Below are 21,561 nucleotides of genomic sequence, written 5' to 3'. Positions count from 1 at the left end.
ACTGTCCTCCTCTGGGGGTGCAGAGTTAGCTGATTTTCCTTGGAGCTGAACTGGCTGCAAGGTGACATGTTTGGCAACAGAATGTGGGAATCAAGCTCACCCTCTGTGGAGGTCTTGATAGTCCAGTTCCTGAGCCAGGTGAGTCCGCAGTACTCTAGGGCACTGCTGATGACAGCACAGCTGGGTTGACTCATTGGCTGACATTTCAGGCTGGCCCAAATTTTCAAGCTGTGTTGCAGTGTCCCAGGCAGTGCTTTGTGAGGATTCCTTCGTACTGTACCATTGAAGACATTCAATCTCAAGGAAGATGAGTACAGGGGGAGGGAAGGTTAATACTGTACCTATCACAAGGAAGGTATTTTCAAAAACTGCAAATTTCACCCCTCTGCTTTGTTTGACGCTGGGATCAGGACCAATGGCGTTTTTTTTTGGCAGGAATATATTTACCTGTCAAATTGCTAATGGCATCCTTATGCCCAGTCTATCCTGCCGATGACCTTGAGCTGAGGAAACTCTGCAAGTTGCTGCACTGCAATAAGTAACGCTCGGATAATGTATTATTACGCTGCCCTGTGCTCCCATTATCAGGGGGAAATACATTCCAAGTTTTATTCCTGTGCCAGTTTGCGAGCAAACCCAGTGTGTAATGGAGTCCATAAATCACAAACCCAATAAACAGAGGATGAAACAAGCTCGAATGTAGAACAAAGATTTAAATAAGATAGCTCAGTGAGCTGCGACTGCCTTGCCCTTCTTTTTATCATCATCCTTAAATTATTCAAACCCTCAGCTCTGGGCTGTGCTCCGGATTGCAGACCTGTCTCTGCAACTCCTCAGCCTCATTTCCACGTCTCTTTTCCTTTTGCCCGGACCCATAAATTAGGCCTTCTTATTTCATTGTTAAACGTCAATTCAGTCAGCTAAGAAAACAATTCTTCAAACATGGCAAAAAGCGAAATAAATAGCTTCATGCTGTGCTCAGCAGTCAAGAGTGGAAATATAATCAGGGACTTGCAGGGTCATTGTCGCTTGAATGAAGCATAACTGGGTGGTGCTTGGGTCAAACACTTGCCTTAGAACCCAAGAAATCTCTAACACAGTAGGTGACTGTCTTAGAGATTTCCCTTCAGCGCCTTGGGATGTCCCCCCGATGTGAAAGGCACTATACAAATGTAATTTTGTTGTTGTTGTTGAGACCGTTTGACTTATTGTATTAGTGACAGGATTTGCTGCTCCAATGAGATTACAATATCTATCATCTCAATCATAACTACCTGCTCTTTCCTCTCCCCTCTAAAAACCCTTCCCCCACACTTCAATATCGGACTCCCTTTTAAATGATAATAATCCTTCCGTTTGATATAGCGCTTAATCACGTCATCGAGACGTCTCAAAGCGCTTCACAGAATATACTGTAAAGTGAATTGACTGTATATTGTGTGGGCGAAACGCGGCAGCCAATTGAGCACATCAGTGTCCCACAAACAGTCGTGGATTGAAGTGACCAATTTATTATTATTTTTTTTGAAGGAATTATTACTCCCGGAAAAGCGATCCGCCAAGCGACTAATAACTGGGTTCCTACTTTCTGCTAGGTAATCAGAGACGTGTGGAATAAGGAAACTTGCCCAACATTTCACCCTGCAGGGAATTGAACCCAGGTCTCTCGCTTGCGAGGCGAGTGCTCTAACCACTGAGATATAGGAATCCTAAATGTTCCCAATGAACTCTGCTACCTGTGGTAAATCATCCTATATTCTGTTAACTTTGCGCAGATTGGCTGGTATGTTCGCTTACAAAATACAGTAAATCCTGTGAAGCTCTTTGAGACGTCCTCCGGATGCAAAGGCGCTATATCAAATGCAAAGGTTATTATTCTTATTCTTGTGTAGGCAGCTTCAGCAAGGGAAATGCAGGGTTTCTATGAGATCAGAGATACTTTGAAGCTCTTTCTTCCATCTGATTCCCGAGGCAACAGTTGTGGATTTCAGACTCAGATAAAAGCCACCCAACTTCTGGACAGTTAGATTCCGAAGCCTGACATTTATTTGAAGGCTCGTTCCTCTATGCGATGCTCTTTAGTGACTCCTTGCTGCCCGACTGACCTGGACATCAGCTGGGCTTTCCTGTCAAATCTTGAAAATTCTCTGAGTCCCACATCAGTCAGACTCGGTACGGTTTCACAACTGCTGAGATGCTTCTTCACTCTTGACACTCAAATTGGAAGTACTGGTTTCCATAGCAATACAGAGCACAGGAGTCCAACAGGTTTTACTATTACTAACTCCTTAAAGGGCTTGTCCTTGTAGTGGTAGTGAGGTCTGCAAGGGCACATTGCTCCCTCGCTTTCACGTGTGTGTCCCACAGAGACCTGAGAGGGCAGGGGTCAGAAGGTAGAGTGATGAGAGGTGAAGGTTTAGGGACAAGGGGTGAGGTCAGGGTTTGAGGGTTCAGGAGTGAGACGTGAGGGCGTGAGAGGATGTAGGGATGAGAGGGTGAAGGGTAGCAATTCACAGAACATTCCTACTTAAGGGGTAGGTTTAACACCTGCAGCTTTAACACCAAGAAGCTTATTGAGACAGCCCTGAGGGAGTAGTCTGTGGTGGATCCAATGTATTCTGCTGCATCTGATCTGTGTGATGCCAAAAAAGCTGGAATGAAGTATTGCTAATAAGCTGCAATTAATAACAGGCACCGCATGGTTGGCCGGAACAAGAGCTGGACTGCAGGAAGGAATTCGATGCTAGACTGGGTTATTGACATGTTCAACGGACAGAGTATAGAGTGGATAATACCCTATATCCTGGAGTCCTGTAGCTCAGTGGTCAGAGCACTCGCCTCGCAAGCGAGAGACCTAGGTTCGATTTCCGGCAGGACAAAACCTTGGGCAAGTTTCCTTACTTCACACGCCTGATAATAATCTCTCAAGAAAAAGAAGCAAACAATAATAAATGGGTCACATCAATCCACGACTGTTTGTGGGACACTGCTGTGTGCAACTAGCTGCCAAGTTATGCCCACAAATATAGTCAGTTTACTTTACAGCATATTCTGTGAAGCACTTTGAGACATCTAGAAGAAGTTTTTTTTATTATAATGTCTCGGGCTGCGAGTGATGTTGGCAGTTTTTAACGTTGATTTATAGGCCAGTAATTCTAATGAGATATCCAAAAATATGGAGCTGTTGCCACAGGGAAGCAGTGCAGACTTGAGTTAAACATGCAAGAGTGTAAATGCTATCAGTGGTGGCTACATAATGTGGGCATCAGACTCTAGGAAAGTCTTGTGCAGCTGGCTCGGTCACTGGGTAAATTCACTGTCCCCACATTCTACATTAACACCACCCAGTTGTATCTAAGTGATTGTAGGACTCAAAGTTCTTTTGAAAGAATGAAAGATGTCAGGCTGCCTCAGCTATCTTGTATCTGGGCCAGAAGGTTGTAGTACAAGCCCCACATTGGGTCTTGAGCACACAGTCTCTGCTGCCAATTCAGTGTGGTAGTGGGGGAAGCATTGCATTGTCAAAAGTTTTATTCTTTAAATCCCAGTATGGCCAATTTAAGGCCAGCGTGATTATTCTACATGTGGAATGTGGCTTGCATGTTGGCCATTGGCAAATTAGCCATCCCAGATGATGTTAAACCCAGGCTCTATTGTTTGTTCAGGTGATGTTGCAAAAAAGGGAGTATCAAAAATGTCCTGATCTACAATCCTCCAGATAAATTGGTTGTTCTCTTTATGGTTGTTCATGGGAACTTACAGTGCACAAATTGGTTGCAGCATTGGCCTATAAATAGTTAATTTGCTTGACAGCAATTTCATGTGAAGCTTTTTGAGACCTAAATGACGTTACAGGAGGTATATCAATCCAAGGATTATCACTATAACCAGATATGTATGATACAGAAATGCCTTTTCATATCCCTCCAGCTTCCCCCCACGTTCTCTTCTATTTATTTGACATTGATAAATGCGTTTGTGTTTTTCCACCTGAAAGAAGTCCTGTTCTGTTGCCCTTTCCATTAGATGCTGGTACTCTGCTCTTAATTAATCAGTCAATCAATTAATCAAATAAATAATTCTTGAGAGTAAGTATCAAAACATCTAAAGGAACTTCTCAGGGGATTGCTGTCAAATGTAATGACTGTTTTTATAGACAGTCAGTAATGTGTGCATATTAAGGTCCCCAAAGTAGACACGTATTCTTGACTTTTGTTGGTTATAGATTGGCTCTTAATAATAATAATTCTCGCATTTGAGATGTCATTGAGACATTTCAAAGCGCTTTACTGAATATGGGTCCTGTCTGCTTATTCAGGTGGACTTTAATGTCTCCCCAAAACAATGTTTATTCACTTGATGGCTCTTCGTGAGACACTGCTGTGCGTAAATTAGCGATTGCATTTCCCCACAGATACACCGACATGACACTTTACAGTAAAATCTTTTGAAGAGCTTTGAGAAATTTCGACGATGTTTTAATACTTCATCAAATGCAAGGATTATTATTATTAATAATAAGGAAGAACAGCTTGCGTTTTATTTTGAGTATTGTTAATGAAACCTCAACTGGCTGTACTGTATAACCTTCAAAAGATATTTATTTTCAAAATTAGACTGCAAGATGCTTTGTAATTATTCCAAACAAATCAGTATATCTTTTTGCTGCACTATTAATAAACCCGTTCATTCAGTGAGATGGACCAGTGGACCAGTGACCCACACATGGCTTTTGTTTAACTTTTGCTAATTCATCTCTGTCACTGAGTCTTTAATTACAACTGCTGTATTGCAACTTGAAACGACAACCCGAGCAGAGAAGATGCACCATCAAATCCCCTGCGAACAAACAGCTTTAATACTGAGGGGCCCAATTTCCGATATTTCCTAATGGAATACCCAGTAGATTTCCTGTCGATCTCCCAGGAACTCTGCTCCAGAGATAGATCGCATTGGGAGACAGCAGTAAGTTGGAATGACGTACTTGCAGTCCTCATTTGCGTGACTCTAATAAGTGTTACTTATTAAGGAATCACACTAACATATACTACAAATTAGACCCCAAACTATTTACATTATTGGGCCACAGTTCTCTAAACTCTTAGGATACATCTGACTTGGAGTGCTGGCTGACACAGTATAAGGGAGCTTTACTCTGTATCTAACTCATGTAATTGATCTGAGAGTGCAGAATAGGACAGTGTAGAGGTCAGTTGCTGTACCTCAAAATGCATTACACCATTTAAGAATTAAATAAAGGAAGATCAACAAATGGCACAGAACAGAAGCTCTTCCATCGTTCCCGAATCACATGTGGACAATGAGCAAAGGTGAAGATTGGTGGCTTTAAAATAGAGTCAAATAACCTTGTCAAGTTATTGATGCTGGTCATTGTTGCGTGCTTTGGAGAGACCAGTCCAACAAGTCAGGAGTGCGTCACTCACTGAGCATAATGCTGGAGGTGCCTCGGGCATCACTTCAAACCTTTGGAAAGAGTGGAATTTGCTGGAGAAATTAAGTTTTCTTTTCATCCAATCCCAAAGGAAACAGTTAGACAGTTCAATTGACAAAGAACATTTGTCAGTACTGCCTCAAGCGAGCTTTTGTGTAATGTGTGCAAGATGGGGGAGGGATGAAAAGCATATGGAAATATCCCAGCGAGTGAGACGCAAGCGGTCTGTCTATGATGGGCTAGATCCCTCAGCCAGCGTGAGGGACAGCGTGGTGTGCAGAGAGCAACACAATACGTTTTACATGGTGATATTGCAAGATGTTTTATAGATAAGAACAGGGGATCACTGAGCAGCAGTGAATATGCTTTAACCACCTGGTTTCAACAGGATTTGGATCTAACTGACTGAGCTTTGCGATTATAAGGGAGCTCTGTCATGCCATTAGTTGGCATGATCCCAAAATGTCCCATTAAATCATGGGTCTGGATGACATTGGTGAAGCATTTCCCCCATAAAATACACAATGTCTCAATGACACAAGGCGCTATATCAAATGCAAGGATTATTATTATAAAATAGGGTGCACATCACCATGCAGATTCCTGCACCAATGCCCCCAGAGGCATGGAGGTGGTACTCCGTGCATTGACGCATAGAATTATGCAGCACAGAAGGAGGCCATTCAGCCCATCGTCCGTGCCAGCTCTTTGAAAGAGCTGTCCAAATTAATCCCACTCTCCCGCGCTCTCCCCATAGGCCTTCAAATTTGTCCTCCCAAATTGCCATCAATCATAAGTAATTTATTTGATATTGTGCCTCTAACATCAAAATGTCCCGAAGGGATTCTCAGGGAATTACTGTCAATTACAGTGACCAAGCAAAAGAACAGGAATTTTTCACACAGCAATGTCCCAGAGACAGCGATATACTGTTTACAATGAATAATATCCTCAATGGAGAAACTGTGTAAGATGCAATCTCAGCCCTCATGTCCTCCCTTTAAACATATTGCAAACTTCGTATTGCAAGCTCCCATTAAAAGCATAGAATCACAAAGAATGATATAGTATGATACAGTACAGAAACAGGCTCATGCATGCATCAAGTTTCCTCTTAAATACATTGATTTTGTTAGTTTCAAACCCAGCTTTCGGCAATGAGTTCCACATTCTCACCAGCCTCGCTAAAAGAAGTTCCACCTAATCTCCCTTTTAGACCTGCTGCTAGCTATCTTATAGTTATGTCCCCTTGTTTTGTGCTCAACAAGTATTTAACACCCACCTTATCGAACCCTTTCTTAATCTTTAAAGACCTCTGTGAGGTCTGCTCTCAATCATCTCATCTCCAGACAAAAAAGCTCCGATCTGTCCAATCTTTCTTGATAGCTGGTCCACTCGTCTTTTAATACAATAAACCAATGTTGTCCAAACTGAAGACAATGGATCTTTTATATGCATCTATCCGTGATGGAAACTGTCCACCGAGCTACTGGATACATCGCTTGATCTAACAGATTGGGGGGAGGGGGGAGATTGTGGATGTTGTTGACTCTCTAGATAGCTTCTCCCAAGAGATGGATAAAGAGCTGTCTGGAGGGTGAAATACATGAGGGTCACGTGTTATAACTGAGAGTATCATTTGGTTTCTAAGAGGTGTAAATTGGGCAAATATGAAAAGATAATTGTACAGTTTAGGTACTTCACAAAGTGTTATACAAACAAATGCTCCTGAACAAGCAGCACTATCATTTGCTATAGAAAAACCTGCCAGCGCACAGATCATTTCCAGAAGCTCCCCTGGCAAATCTACAGCAGTCATTATCTTCAAAATGTCCAAAACCTTTAAATGTGTAGTGTGTGTCGAGCTGGCTGTGCTCTACTTGCATTAATGATTTATTTGCTAACAGATCCTGTCCAAGACAAGAGGCATAAGACGGGTAAAGTTGGTCCTAATCTGTCTTTCGTTTAATCTAGTCTGCATTTATCAATGGAATCTGCCGAAGATTCCAGGAAGTAATTTGTATTTGAAGAATAAAGGTTTCAATCCACACCAGGTCCGACATCCCATACACTTGTTTTTGTGCCATTGAGAATGTTCGATTCCAAATTCAGTTGTGTGACGCACCCAGTGACAGTCATACTGTGCTCCACATCTTAATTCATTTTATTCTTGTTTAATCCCAAGAACTTTACTGTGTCTGAACATGATGTCCGAGCCATCAACCCTTGAGTCCTTCTTCGATTTTAGCAAACAGTACCACAGCAACCTACACTTAAATAGAGCCTTTCACACAGCATGAACAACTTATACAGCGTATTTCATGTACAGTGCGGAAATCCAGAGCAAGGTGGGAAGGCAGGAGAAAGGTGTGGTCAAAGAGATAGATTTTCAGAAGGGTTTTCTCATAAATAACTGTCAGGAAGCAGGGTTATCAGTAGAAAAATCTAAAGGAACATTATCAAAGAGCAGAATATCCTTCAGAAACAGAAATGAGTTTGGCTTTGAGGCTGATCTACTCAACAATCGACTCACGATGGCTTGATGCTGCGTCTAAAGTCAGAAAGTTTTCCATTATCTGACAAGGTCAAAGCCTGATCTTGAGGTACACAGGGAAAGAATTCTGCAAATGGAATAGTTGCTAAAAAGAGAATTCCTGGATTCACACACCCAACAAACAGGGCAGCCAGCACTGAGCATAGCACTCGATTTATCACCTGCCCAGCACATACCTATGTCACCAGCACCCGGGACCATCAACTACAAACTACAATTGGATCTCAACTTGTGTGAAAGATTAGATACTGGGGAATGGGACCTTCTACAAACCTCAAAAGATAACGACACGTAGACGTAAAGGAGCCAGGTGATAACATCGCAAGTTGAATGACAATTGGTTAACTGCTAAGTTCATGAAGAGACCTTGATTTGTGACAGCTTGGTTTAGTCAGTAGTAATTTAGTTTCTGGGTGAGAAAGTTGTTAGTTCAAGGTCATGTCAGGACTTCAAGCTAATAGTCCAGTTCAATATTGGGGGAGCACTTCATTGTCTGAGATGTTGTCTTTCAAATAAGACTGTGGTCCCTTTTGCCTCGTGTTCAAATCCATTCACTCCCTGGTACCTCCTTACCTCTCTGACTTCTTCACTCCCCAATCCACCAACCGGCGCCTCCGCTCGACTGGCACCGGCCTTCTGATTGTCCGTCGGACCCTCCACCCCACTATCGGAGGTCTCGCTTCAGCCACTACTCTGGAACATTCTTCCTCAATCCCTCCGCCTTGGCCCTTCTCTCCCCTCTTTCAAGTGCGGCCTAAAAACTTTCTTCTTCGACTGTACTTACGGCCACCTCCTCCCTCACCCCAGCTCGGAGTCAGTCTCCACCACTGTTAAGCCCTCTGAGAGGCTACCCTGGGTGGAGGGTGCTATATAGGTGCAAGTTATTTTTGCTGCCTGTTCAGTCGGATGATGAAGAATCTGGGGCACTATTGGAAAAAAGTTTCTCCTGGTATATTGGTCCACAATCCTCCACAATCCTCCTTACTTTTGCATAAATTGGCTACTGCATTGACCTACAAAATACAGCCACTACACTGTCAACAATTCCCTGAGAAGCGCTTTGAGCTGTCTTGATGTTATCGGTGCCACATCAACATGTGGAAATTTTCTTCCTTCTTTTGACTTAAGAAGTTTGAAGAAGGAAAAGAGCTAAATTGATCGGGTTTGTGATGCCAACTCTGTCTGTGTGTCAATAATAAACGGGCGCATATTGAGTCCTGCTGGAGTATAGCTCCTCCGGCTCTCCGTTCCATCTGTTGTAACCGACACAAACAGCTTGCTGAGTCAATTACACCCACTGCACATTGCTGCTGCTCTGGTAGTACAGACAAGCTCGGCTGGAGACGCCTGAGTGCCTCTTTCATCCTCTGTCGCCTCCAGCCTTTATAGCACACAAGACCTTTACTAGACATGACAGGGGCTGAGCACTTTGACGTTGAATGACTGCCATGGGCCCACAAAAATATACCGTCAACTCACTTTACAATACGTTCTGTGAAGCGCTTTGCGACATCTCGAAGACGCGATAAGGTACTATATCAAGTGCAAGGATTATTATTATTATTACTATTATTATTATGGGCAGGGTGGGTAGAGGATCTTCCCTCTCTCTGATCATGTGTTGCATCTTGAAGCATTAATGACGGAGGGTATCGATTCACAAACGACCAATGAAGCGAATGTTTTGTTTTCCTCCCACTTCTCCACAAAAGTTCTCGTTTTGAAAACTCAAGATCTGGTGTCTACCGCTGACTGTGAATATGCTTCATTGGACAAATATTGACAGAGATACACAACAACTTAATGCATAAGATCCATGTAAGCTGCTTGTAAACCACAGGTAAGTCATGTGTAAACAGGCAATATCCAACAAAGTGTGGTGCAGTGAAGCTCAAAAGGCTCCCGACTCTGGCAAGGAATAATTTCAGTTTAACTGAGAGTTATGTTCCTACAAGGTGCTGAGCAAGGTTCAGGAGTATAGCACCTTCTATAGACACATTTTAGCTTATATCTAAAGATAAGATGCATTCTCTTTATTCTGTCCAATCCTTTTAAAATAATTCTAAATAAAATATTTGATACAATCATGTTCAATTCATGTTAGCAAATGTATAGGTTCATATATTTAATACGTAAATTAAATTTTACTGTTATTTTGTATTCAGTTCACTGAAACTCAATAATAAGGCCTATCTGTGAATGGAACACCTGCTCCCCAGTCGCCCTGTCTCAACACCAGATAAACGGCCTGGGCTGCAGGATCTAGCCACAAAGACCATCACTGCCTATGGCTCTGAAAATACTGTAGATTTAACCACGAACAGTGTTTTGGAACCATGCTCCTGCCAACTGGAGAAGATAAGCAGTAGAGTTGTGCTAAGAGTTTGAATGACTGACAGTCAACACAAATTAGACTCCCAGCTTAACTCTGTCGAGAATCCAAATTCTAAAACTAGGACTAAACTCAACAACGCATTTATTCATATGACTTGTTTTGTCAGCAGGGTGTCTGAGATGTGGAAATCCATCACCAAGATTAATAGACTCCAAACCAAACTGCAGAAAGCTCCACATATGCACGGTTTCCATTTGTCTGCTTCCAAGTATGTACCCTCTCTCCAGAGGCATACACCCTGCTGCCTAATCTTGAAAGGTTTATATTTACGTTGGCAACTACCAAGGATTAGGGACCGCAGAGTGTGTGTTGGGGTAGTTTAGTTAATGAGCTAAAACTGTGGGAATAAAGGCCATGCTGGCTGTTAAGGCTTTGGTTTGATAGATTAACAGGAAACTCCCTTCTCTTTTCGAACAGTGCTATGGGATCTTTAATATCCACTTGAATGGAGTGGCGGGATCTTGATTTGATATCTCCCCTGAAGGACGGCACCTCTGACAACGCAGAGCTCACCCAGCACTGTACTGTAGTGCTGACGATGAGCTCAAAGTTCTGACGTTAGCTGGGACCCACAACCTACCAGGCTGACACCGTAATGCAGACGTGATAGTACTGCAACATTAAGGGTGCACTGGGGCCAAGTTGCTGTCGATTAGTAAGCCATTCTCATGCACCAAGGCGCTGATATTTTGCCATATTATGATGTGGCTGAATACATGAATAGCTCAGATGTTGAACCAGAAAATGAGCTGAGGCAGCAAACTCTACAATCACGCAATCTGTTAAGCACAGGGATGTTAATTCTGTCAAAGACCAGGGCTTTGTGATTTATATCTTCAACGGTAGAAAATAAAAATGAAAAGAATTTGCCATTTTATTGTGCCTCATCACATTGGTGACTGAAAGCATTTTTTGACACGATATGTTAAGCGACTGCCAGGACTGGTGGAAGGCGAACCTTGGTCTTCTTTCGTCTAGCAAATTCTTATGTTCGTTTCCGTTAATCACGATCGGGAATAGTGACTATCTTTTTTGTAGGCAAACATAGCAGCCATTCATACACACTCCAAGGTCCTACAAACAACCATGAGGTGAATGATCGATTAATCTGGGGGTAGGTACTGCATTACTTTCAGAGATATCTCACTGCCAGTGAATTGCATCTTTTGTGCAGCCCAGTTGCACAATGGGTTTAGAGATGGCTCGATAGCTGGCAAAGGGACCACACAAGGTTGCTGCCCTGCCAAACCTTCGGCTTACTGATGGACACAGGTCTGGGACCAAGGCACAGAGTGGATTAACAAGTGCAAGAGAAAGAGAGAGAGAGAGAGAGAGAGAGGATGAGTCAAATTGAGAAGTGGTTGAGTGCTAACAAATTAGGGAGCTCAAGGCGTAGGAGGAAGGGGAGACTGACGAAGGGAGATGTTTCACAGGCTCTAGTCCTGAGAAAACATTAGTTAGGTGAAGGGAGGAGACAGTTTGGTGTGTGCGATACCAGTCACTTCCCTCAGCTCAAACTGATTCAAGTACTCTGGGACTCTACCCTGTATGAAGGCGCTATTTAAATGCAAGTTGTCGTTGCTGATTCCAACACTCATCCGTGTGCCTGGAACTAGAAGGAATGAATGCAAAAATCCAAGGGCATTGAATGCTGATGGGGAGCAGAGTGGGCAAAGGGTGGCTATTAATCATAGGGACATAGGAACAGGGGTAAGCCATTCAACCTCACGAGCCTGTTCCACTATTCTATAAGATCTTGGCTGAGCTGTACCTCAACTCCAATTACTCGCCTTTGCCCCATATCCCTTGATTCCCTTACCCAACAAAAATCTATCCACCTCAGTGGATCCAGCATTCACATCCTTTTGGGGGAGAGAGTTCTGGATTTCCACTCCTTAATCACAATCACTCTGTGCTTCTCCACTTTCTCTCAATATATATTAGTGAGGGACAACAGTAAGACAGCTTTATCAGCACAGGCTCAGCACTCTATCAACAAGCACAATACCTCTCCATCTGGTGGAAACAGAATTCCCACCTGGAAGTCACAGCACTGCAGATTAACAAGTGTCTATTAAAATTAATTATACAAAACAAATATGAGTCTTAATATTCTGAGTGGTTCCCCTCTGACGTTTGCAGTGGTGCTTGATTTTTCAAGGAGAACAGGCCCAGCTCTCCTGAGCATTAGAAAACACAGGGAAGAGTGAATAAAATCAAAAAGGAGGAAGGAAGGAAGGAGAAATGAGAAGTTGAGAGATAAAAAAGAGAAAGAGATGAAATTAATGGCATGGGCCAGATGTTGCTCTTTTTCCAGTGATCCGCAAAGACTTGGCCGTAATTTGCAAACAAAGATAAGAAACAACTGGACATCAAACAGAAGTCAGATGTTCAGCCTCCAGGGCTACACAGCCATTCAGTAGACAACCCTGTAGCTCTTTCAACAGTCAAGCTTGCTCTTTTGTCCACACTTATCAAAGCCGAAAGGGTTTTGATTTTGCTTGCTAAAGATTGCTTTCTGTTGGTAATAGCTTGAAATTAACGCTAACCAAAATGTCTTGCTGCAATCCTCTCAACAGGCCGTGGTGTTTGTCTGAGGTAGAAGAAAGCAATTGTAACAGCAAACCCAGGAGATCAGTGACACAGGGATCTTCAGTAAGTAATGAGCTCAGTACCAATTGTGGCTTTTAATGACACAGAGCAAGACAGGGACAGACAGAGAGAAGGAGAGAGAGAGAGAGAGAAACAGAAGGAAACAGATCGAGAGAGAGAGAGAGAGCCAAAGAGAGTGAGGCAGGATTCAACAATTATGAATCACTTCAAACCCTGTTGCAATTCCCACATATTCAACCCCAGGATGTGCTGTACCCAGAGAATAGAGTTCAGCTCTCCCTGGCACCAGGCCAGTGACTGGCACTCTGTTATCACACTGGTTCCCGGGAGTCGATTTGGGACGTCCTCCTGACGTGAAAGGCTTTATACAAATTTAATTTGTTATTGTTGTCATTGACAGGCTGCCAGATTTGTTACCATGACAGAGAGAGATTGCATTGTGGTGTAAACCTAAGTTCTCTTTCAATCAACAAGCTTTTAAGACAAATAAATTATGACTCAATTATGGAAATTCCCTCCTCATCGGCCTTCCCAACTCTTCCCTTCGCAAGCTGCACATCATCCAAAACTCTGCAGCTCGTGTACTCTTACGCACCAGGCTCCGTGACCCCATCACTCCCACCCTCGCCCGACTCCACTGGCTCCCCATCCCTCAGAGGATCGAGTTTAAGATTCTCGTCCTCACTTTCAAGACTTCTCTGGACTGCTGACTCCCTACAAACCTGCCCGCTCCCTCCGTTCGGCGGGCTCCAGCCTGCTCCATGTCTCCCGCCCAACCCGTCCGACCATTGGTGGCCGAGCTTTCAGCCTCTCTGCCCCCACATTCTGGAACTCCATCCCACAGTCCCTTCGCCTCGCTTTATCCCTTGCCTCCTCCAAGGCCGGTCTCAAGACCCTCCTCTTCAATCGTGCCTTCGGTCGCCCTCCCACCTCTCTGGCTTCCCTCACCCCTACACCACCCCTCCCCCATGCTCGGGTCCTGACCCCTGACTGCCCAGCGCCTTGGGACGTCCTCCCGACGTGGAAGGCGCTCTATAGATGCAATTTTGTTGTTGCTATGTTGTAAATGAGGCGCAACCTGATTTTTGAAAATAAATTCTTGTATAATCTAAGAATTAGACCTGAACTCACAGCTCTACCACAGTGTTACTCTCAAAACATGGGATCTACATGCCCGGGACATGTTCTATGTGTTGGGCCAGCCCCATTAGCTTCTTTGCAGCACCGAGTAAAATCCATTAAACCCCCTGTTTCCATTAATGCTAAGCACGGGCTTGCAAGATGAGAGACCCCAGCGTATTTTGGACCCAACCCTTGGGATCCAAATGCTGCCATTGACTCTAATACAGTTCCAGGGACAACTAAGGAAACAAAGCACAATGATAAAGTCTGCGGCATTTCATGATAAAATGAGTTGTTTCTGCATCAGGAACAAAATGCAGATATCTAATAGATTTACAGCTTTGCTGATCTCATGGGACAAATGTGCATCGAAAGCCATCATTTCTATTTCAATATGTCAGTAAGTCTCAATGGTGAATAAAAGACTCCTGATGTATTGGTCCTTAATCGAATTTGTGGGACTTCACAACTGAAAACTTCTGTGTACTTACATCGTGAAATTCAGTAAATATCCTAAAACTAAAGGAAGTACACAGTGATTTGCTTGAATATTAAATTCAGACAGGAACAACAAAATCGCAAATTCAAAGCAATGACTGTATTTAGAAATGTGCAAAAAGTATTGCACCTCGTCACGTGTTACATAGAGTGATAGGGCATAGAAACAGGCCATTCAGCCCAAATAGTCCGTGCTGGTATTTATGATCCACTTAGATCCTCACCTCACCTATTCCCTTCTCCCTCAAGTATGCATCATATTCTCTTGAATACATTGATTGGATCAATGTCTGTTCTTCTCAGAGGCTGTGAGTAGCAATCAGTAAACCAAGGACAGAAATTAAGACAACATATATTGTTACCTGTTAAAAGCTTCCTCTCGTGCTTCCAGGCTCCTCGGACCTTCAAGTCTGTCTCAGAACGATATTCCACTTGAGATTCCTGGATGGAGAAAGAGTTGGGGCTTCATAAGAACATAGGACACTATGAACAGGAGGTTATTTGGTCCAACACGCCTGCTCTGCTAAGACTATTCAATGGCACTTCTCCTAATCCTACTTCCCTGTCTCCTAATGTTTTCTTGCCATTTGTCCTTCCCAGGTATCTATCCATTTGTTTCATAAATTCTTCAATCGATTTCTCACCTATTGTTTTCTGGGATAGTACATTCTAAATGCTTATCAATATGACATGCAGTTCATCTTCACCCCATCATAAAAGTGGATTTTATGATCCAATAAGGGGAAAGAGTCGTTCTCTATTTGTATTTAAAATCCCTTCATATGGGGAAAAGTTCTGGTGAGAGTTACGGGTAGTGCCTTCGACAATTCATGATATTATCGGGAAATCCCATTCGTGGCCAAAGGCAATGCGTATAACAATAATCTTGAAAACTTTGACTAAATCCCCGAGCAATGTTCTCAATATCAATTCTACACAGTTTATAGAAGATTCAGGCTTTTCTGCGCCCAATAGCTTTATCGCAGTCCATGTTTTCTTATTGACTTAAACAGCTTGACTGAGAATTGGTATAAGTCACAGTCACAGAACTATTAGGTTCTGAACGCATACACACAATACTATAAACAGGGACAGAAAGACAGGACTTCCAAGAACCTGCCTTCCATCCAAGTGAGACGTTAATCTTAACAGCAAAAGACAGGATCCAAAATACCCCGGCATATAATCATACAATGCAACGCGGTTTACATTTCTAAAGCACCTTTCAGGTCAGGACATCTAATAGAGCTAGACATTGCTATCTGGATACCCGAGCTGGGGGTGGGAGCCAAGCTGTGTGGTGAGAGGACAAATGACCAAAAGCATGGTCAAAGAGATCGTGAATGTTACATCACAGAAACAGAGCATTCAGCTCACCAAATCTACACTGGTGTTTTTCTCCACAAGAGCCACCCAGTCTCGCTCCCACTCCTCGCTCGCTCACCTTTAATAATGTATCCAATTTCTTCAAGTTGTTATCCAATTTCTTTTCAAAAGAATCCACAAACTCAGGTTCGACGACAGTTCACGGCAGAGAATTCTAACCTCTCCTTTCGTTCCTTTTTGGCCACCTTAAATGGATATCCTCTTGTTCTGACTCACCCACCCGTAGAAATAATCGCTCAGACCTGGCTCGCATGCAGTAAAAACACTAGCTGAATCACTCTTTGTAACTCTATGTAGATCCCCTCATAGTATTAAAGACCTCGGTCAGGTTATGGGATGTGATCATTCAATATTTGCTCAGGTGCCTTACTTCCCTTTTCCATTTGTAGTGTTTGTTTAATATGATGATTGGATAAGGGAGCACTTTGTCCATTCTGTGACACTCCCATTCAGATACATGTTTCCTAATTGGTTGTAATCCATAAAAATCATAATTGTCGGAAAGAAAATAATAGGACTGATGAACTCACCGATGGTAATGGAGACGGGGGCAGATCCGATCTGCTTCCTCAAATCCCGCGATGCCTAAGATTAAATCGATCCTTTTGATACAAATGCATAAATGTGAGTTTGGGTTTTACATTTGTGCCTTGAGGGGGAATTTAAGTATCAATTTAAAAACGTAATTCAAATGAAAAACTATTTAATAACAATTTACTGCGTGCTAACAGAAAGCTGGCATAGAGTCTACCTGAATGCTCGATTGGGCTGGGTGCCTCCTTTGTGCCGAGGAGGACTTAATGCATTTCAGTAGAACATGGTTTTAAAAATTAACGCAATGTTCATCTTACCCTAGTTTGTTATGTGGCCACACTGAGTTAGTAGAGGCAAGGTCCATAATTTTCTTTTTTGAAAAAAGGGAATCAGATGTGTGCTTAAAGAGGAGGAATATTAAAGGGTGCGGGCAGGGAGCGAGCGGCAAATAAACGGGATTGGTCACGTGTAGAAAAAGACCAGCCTGGATTTGGTGAGTCGGGTGTGGGTCGTTTCTGTTCTGGAACAGTCTGTGATTCTGTCAGCTCGAGGTGGCAGTGAAATCAAAGACCTTTTGGCAGCCTTATCAATCGGAAACCTTTAAAGAACATCACGGTAATTACTGTCAAGCGTAATTACCCTAAACCCAGCAGCCATTTGCGCTGGCAAGATCCCACAAACAAGAATGGGTTAATGACCATTCATCTGGAGGATTGTTGGCCAGGATGTGGGGAGAGACTCCCCTGTTTTTTTCAAACAGTATCATGGGATCTTGATTGTACCCCTAAAGAGGTACTTTAGTTTAATGTCTCCTCTCAAGTACAGCACCTGTGACCATGCAGCACTGCCCTGGAGTGCACTGTCAGCACTGGGAGCTGAAGGAAGACCATTTATAATTGGCCTCAGAGTCTATGGGGATGAGATAATGGTCCATATCAACCAGGGTTTCCTGTACCTGATCTCTATCTAGCAGCCTCCGCTGTAAACTACAGGGAGCTGAGGTGAAGATAGCATCTGTTGTAATGCCCCACCCTTCCCACTCCCCACACACAACCACACACACACACACAAACACAGTTAAGCAGCCAGTGCTAGGGGGCACACGTAAAGATGCGTGTTTGGGTAACGTACATGAAGGTGCCTGCACTAGCAGTGTGATACTTGGCCACAAGGAGGGGAAGAATCCGAAATATAAAAGGCGCTCGATCGATAAAGTGATCATGTTAACCCTAAGTGGGCTCACTACAGGTGTGGTGCAGTGACACAGAACCCTGGGTGGGAGGGGGTGTGGATGAGGGAGGGGTGAGGGGAGCTCCCACACAGCCAGGATGGAGCATTGGTCAAGTCCTGGGGGAGAGAACGTGGGGAAGCTCTCGTGCTCAGGCTCAACTATTATTCATATCCCATTTCTCGTGTTTGTTCAAATTAGCATATATAACAAAAAACCTCTCAGGTTGCTGAAGAGTGACACTCATGCGATGCGATTCACTGAGCCGATTCTTCTCTAACAAGCACAGTAATGTATAATTTCACAGAGAAATCTGCACTAAGAGCTCCCAGGAGCAGCCAGACACGGCCCACATAGCCGCAGTCCGTTGCACGAAAGCTCAGACTCCAGCGGTGAGCCAGAACTCTCAAAGGGGCACCGCCAACAATGCAACCCATCTCTGTCAGGGCCTGATCTCTCTGTTTCCCACGCACGACACTTTGAGATGATTCGTCTTTAACCCTAGCACCACCACGACTAAACTAACGGCTCTCGTCTCCCTTTCCCACCACCGTATCTCTGCTAATAAACAACGTTTTTGCCAAAGACTTTTCCAACAAGAAGAGTGCCCTTTAAACACACGCAGGTCCTGCCACACCAACAACACCTCTATCTACCCCAAAATGACCATGCAACACACTGCCTAACATGAAATGAGCCCTGTCTAAATATTGAACACAGTCAAGGAGAATGGCTTGGGCTGACCACACTCTGTCACAGTGTGATCCGCTCTGACCTGCTTCATCATCTTCTGACTCCTTCTGGTCTCAGTCCTTAGGTGAGATGCCACCACTGAGTAGCGACAAGTGAGAGGGTTCCTGACTGCAGATACACAGAGCGAGGGAACCCTGTGCTGTCCGGGATTCTGCACTCCTCCACGGCACAGTTCAGAGACCAGAACATGAACTTGGGGCAGAAAAATGGAACATCCTCACACTAGGAGCAGACTGCGATAGATACAATAAGGACCTCAAACAACACATCTGTAAAAGGAGCTCGGAATGCACAGAGCCAATGCAGGAGGACTGCCTGCAGCGGTGACCAGTCGATGTGTCTTGCAATACTGCGACACAAGCACTTAATAAACAAGCTAAACTCAATTTCACTGCCCGGGAGAAATTGCCAGAATTAATAACGCAGTTAAAAGTTAAACGCAGAGGAGCAATCAGACTAAAAGGCTGAAATTGGCATGGGGTTCTCCATCCACTGCCCATTGCATTCATCATCACAAGCAGGATTTCACAGCAAGTTCCAAGGAAGATTCGAGAATACTTTAGAAAAACCAAGTAGAACAAAGTCCGCACTATCGGGTCTGAGCAAGTCTCGCTGACTCATGGTTTTATAGAGTGTGACAGAGTCTTGCTGTTCTATGGCCTTATACGATGTGTGTGGATGGGGGGGTGGGTCTCTCAGTGCCAGTGTGTGTGAAGGCATCTGCCTGGTTCTATGGATTCTGAAGAAATATTGTCTTAAATTCCCCCCCCAGTGGTATCTATGTAATGTTATTCATTCAAAGCTGCATTTTAACAAAACAGGAAGAGCTAATTGACACAACGTGAATGAAAAAAGCCATTTAAATGCAGAATACGAAGCCACTGTTTGATCCATTAATGTTGAATTCAGAGCATGCGTATCACAAGGGATTTAAACACCATTTTAAGGGCTGATGCTTGTATTTTGCTTTCCAAAAGCATCTGAAAATACATTCTTCAGCATGCAATTATTGTCTAGAAGCTGAAAGGGGAAGAATATATATAATTTCGAGAGTAAACTTTGCTTATTACATAGTTAGACAATTTGAGAACTTTTATTACTGAAGTATTATGGTGGTTGCCTGAAAAGTGGATAGCAATGTTGACCTCAAACATTTGGCTTCCCCCGACTGAGCTCCATTCACACCTTTCATCGGGATAAAAAGAGGCTTGTATCATTCACTCACTAAAAGATATGGTGATCTCTGTGCAAGATTGGAATGACATGATCTGAATTGAAGTCTTTGTGATTTGAAACATTGGAAGATAAATAATAACTTGCCTGTCTGAAACTGACAATCTTACAGTAGTACGGTTGGTATGTTGAATGAATGAATTATCCCCTTTTATTAAATACTAATAAATTTACAACAACATGCTTGTATATAGCACCTTTCAGACAGGAGAACGTCTTGAAGCACTTTTTAGGGTGTGGATCATCGAGGAAGCTAGAAATGGGAAATGGGAGGGAGAGGGTAGGTGACTGAAAGGAAAGCTGTAGCTGGAGTTGGCAAATAATAACAATCCTTCCATTTGATATTGCGCCTTTCACATCAGGAGGACGTCTCAAAGTGCTTCATAGGAGAAAGTCCCAGGTTCTATGCCCTCTCTGTGTTGAGTTGCTAATCTCAATTGGGTCCGGATTGGGGGGCTACAATTGGCCTCAGCCCTACAGGGTTAGGAAGAGGGTTAATGATCCCGGTTTCCTGCTTCAGGGGCTTGAATGTATCAGGTCTTTTTCATGGGGAGCCTGAGAACCATTGTCATCAGATCTGAGAATGTGCAGAATTTTGGTAAAACACTTGAGTTACCTTTAATTTGGAAGCCGGTTCTCCGCTTTTTTTTAGACAAAGAAAAGAGTTTTTTTTGAATAATTTACCAAAGTTCTAACCGATGGTCTGAAGTGTTAGACGAGGTTGGGCGTCAGATCCTTATTCATTCACCGGCTGCAGGACAACGCACATGTAAAGTGAGGGGAGACCAGATGCTCTGTGGTCGAATGTAACAGGTCCTGGATGGTGCCAGTGGACCTATACCCCGGCACAACTCAGTGCCTTCAGGGAAGGGAAAATTAGATTAGAAAACACTTGACGTTTTAAAATTAAGTCTAGAACAGTTAATGCACATTGCTTCACGCACAGGATAGTGAAAATGTAAATACACTGAAGGCTGGAGAGGCAAAATCAATTGGGATTATCTAAAAGGGAAACAGATGGGTTCTGGGGAAGTAAATATTAAAGGGTGTGGGCATGTCTGTGTTCTTTTCCATTTGTCTGTGTTCCCAATACAGCACTTGATTTCAATCTATTGAGGATGCAGAGCGAGGAGTGTTGTAGATTTACAGTAAATGGTTCAGGATGTGCCCTGGCTTCTCTCTGCTCTGTGTTGGTGCAGTGCTTTGCAGACCTCAGCCGGTCCAGTGATGCACTAGTTTAGTGCAATGTGCCCTCATTAGTGTAACGTTTTAAAGGCGTTTCAAGCTCTTTCAGCTCTCATACCTGGTAACAGGAGCAGCAAGCTGCCTGGTGATTCCAGCTCCTCACAGTGCTGCGGTAGCAGAGAGCATCGCAAAGCCGAACAGCCTGACAGCTGAATACAGCTCCACTTACCTCAAGCAGCACGTCAGTCGATACAGATCACTTCATTTCTTCATTTGCTTCCTTTAACACGAACCATAAATGTTTCGGAAAATGTAATTACGGAGAGCAGACAAGGCAGTTGAACTCCGTGTGCCTCGGAATGTTCTGGAGCATTTGCCAAACCTTTGAGGGGAATGTGAATGATAACCATTTTCAGTTGCAATCAGTTCTGCTCTCCGATTATCCAAGTCAGCTGCAAACTACCACAAAGTGAGAAATGATTGACCGCCACTACAGTTCCCAGGCTGGAGTTACGACGACTGCGCTCTGGGTCATGTTAGAGAAGACTGACAGTATTTTCATCCAATTTAGTTCATAACTGTCTCAGCTCAGTCATCTTCCTGAAATA

At 43.5% G+C, this 21,561-nt stretch overlaps 1 protein-coding gene across 1 annotated transcript in view; it reads right to left on the bottom strand.

Moving 5' to 3' along the window:
- The window catches only part of lingo1a (leucine rich repeat and Ig domain containing 1a), a 111,577-nt gene extending 90,366 nt beyond the window's left edge, over positions 1-21,211 (bottom strand). Inside the window, exons 1-2 of the mRNA XM_007908673.2 lie at positions 21,183-21,211; positions 14,997-15,075 (exon numbers count right to left, since the gene is read on the bottom strand). The gene's annotated coding sequence lies outside the window, so the exon portion shown is untranslated. The remainder of the gene's footprint in view (positions 1-14,996; positions 15,076-21,182) is intronic.
- Positions 21,212-21,561: the final 350 nt, after the last annotated feature.

This window comes from Callorhinchus milii, unplaced genomic scaffold (genome assembly GCF_018977255.1).
Source record: "Callorhinchus milii isolate IMCB2004 unplaced genomic scaffold, IMCB_Cmil_1.0 Scaffold22, whole genome shotgun sequence".
NCBI lineage: Eukaryota > Metazoa > Chordata > Chondrichthyes > Chimaeriformes > Callorhinchidae > Callorhinchus > Callorhinchus milii.
Note: the sequence above shows the minus strand (reverse complement) of the source record. Positions and strands in the feature narration are given on the sequence as shown.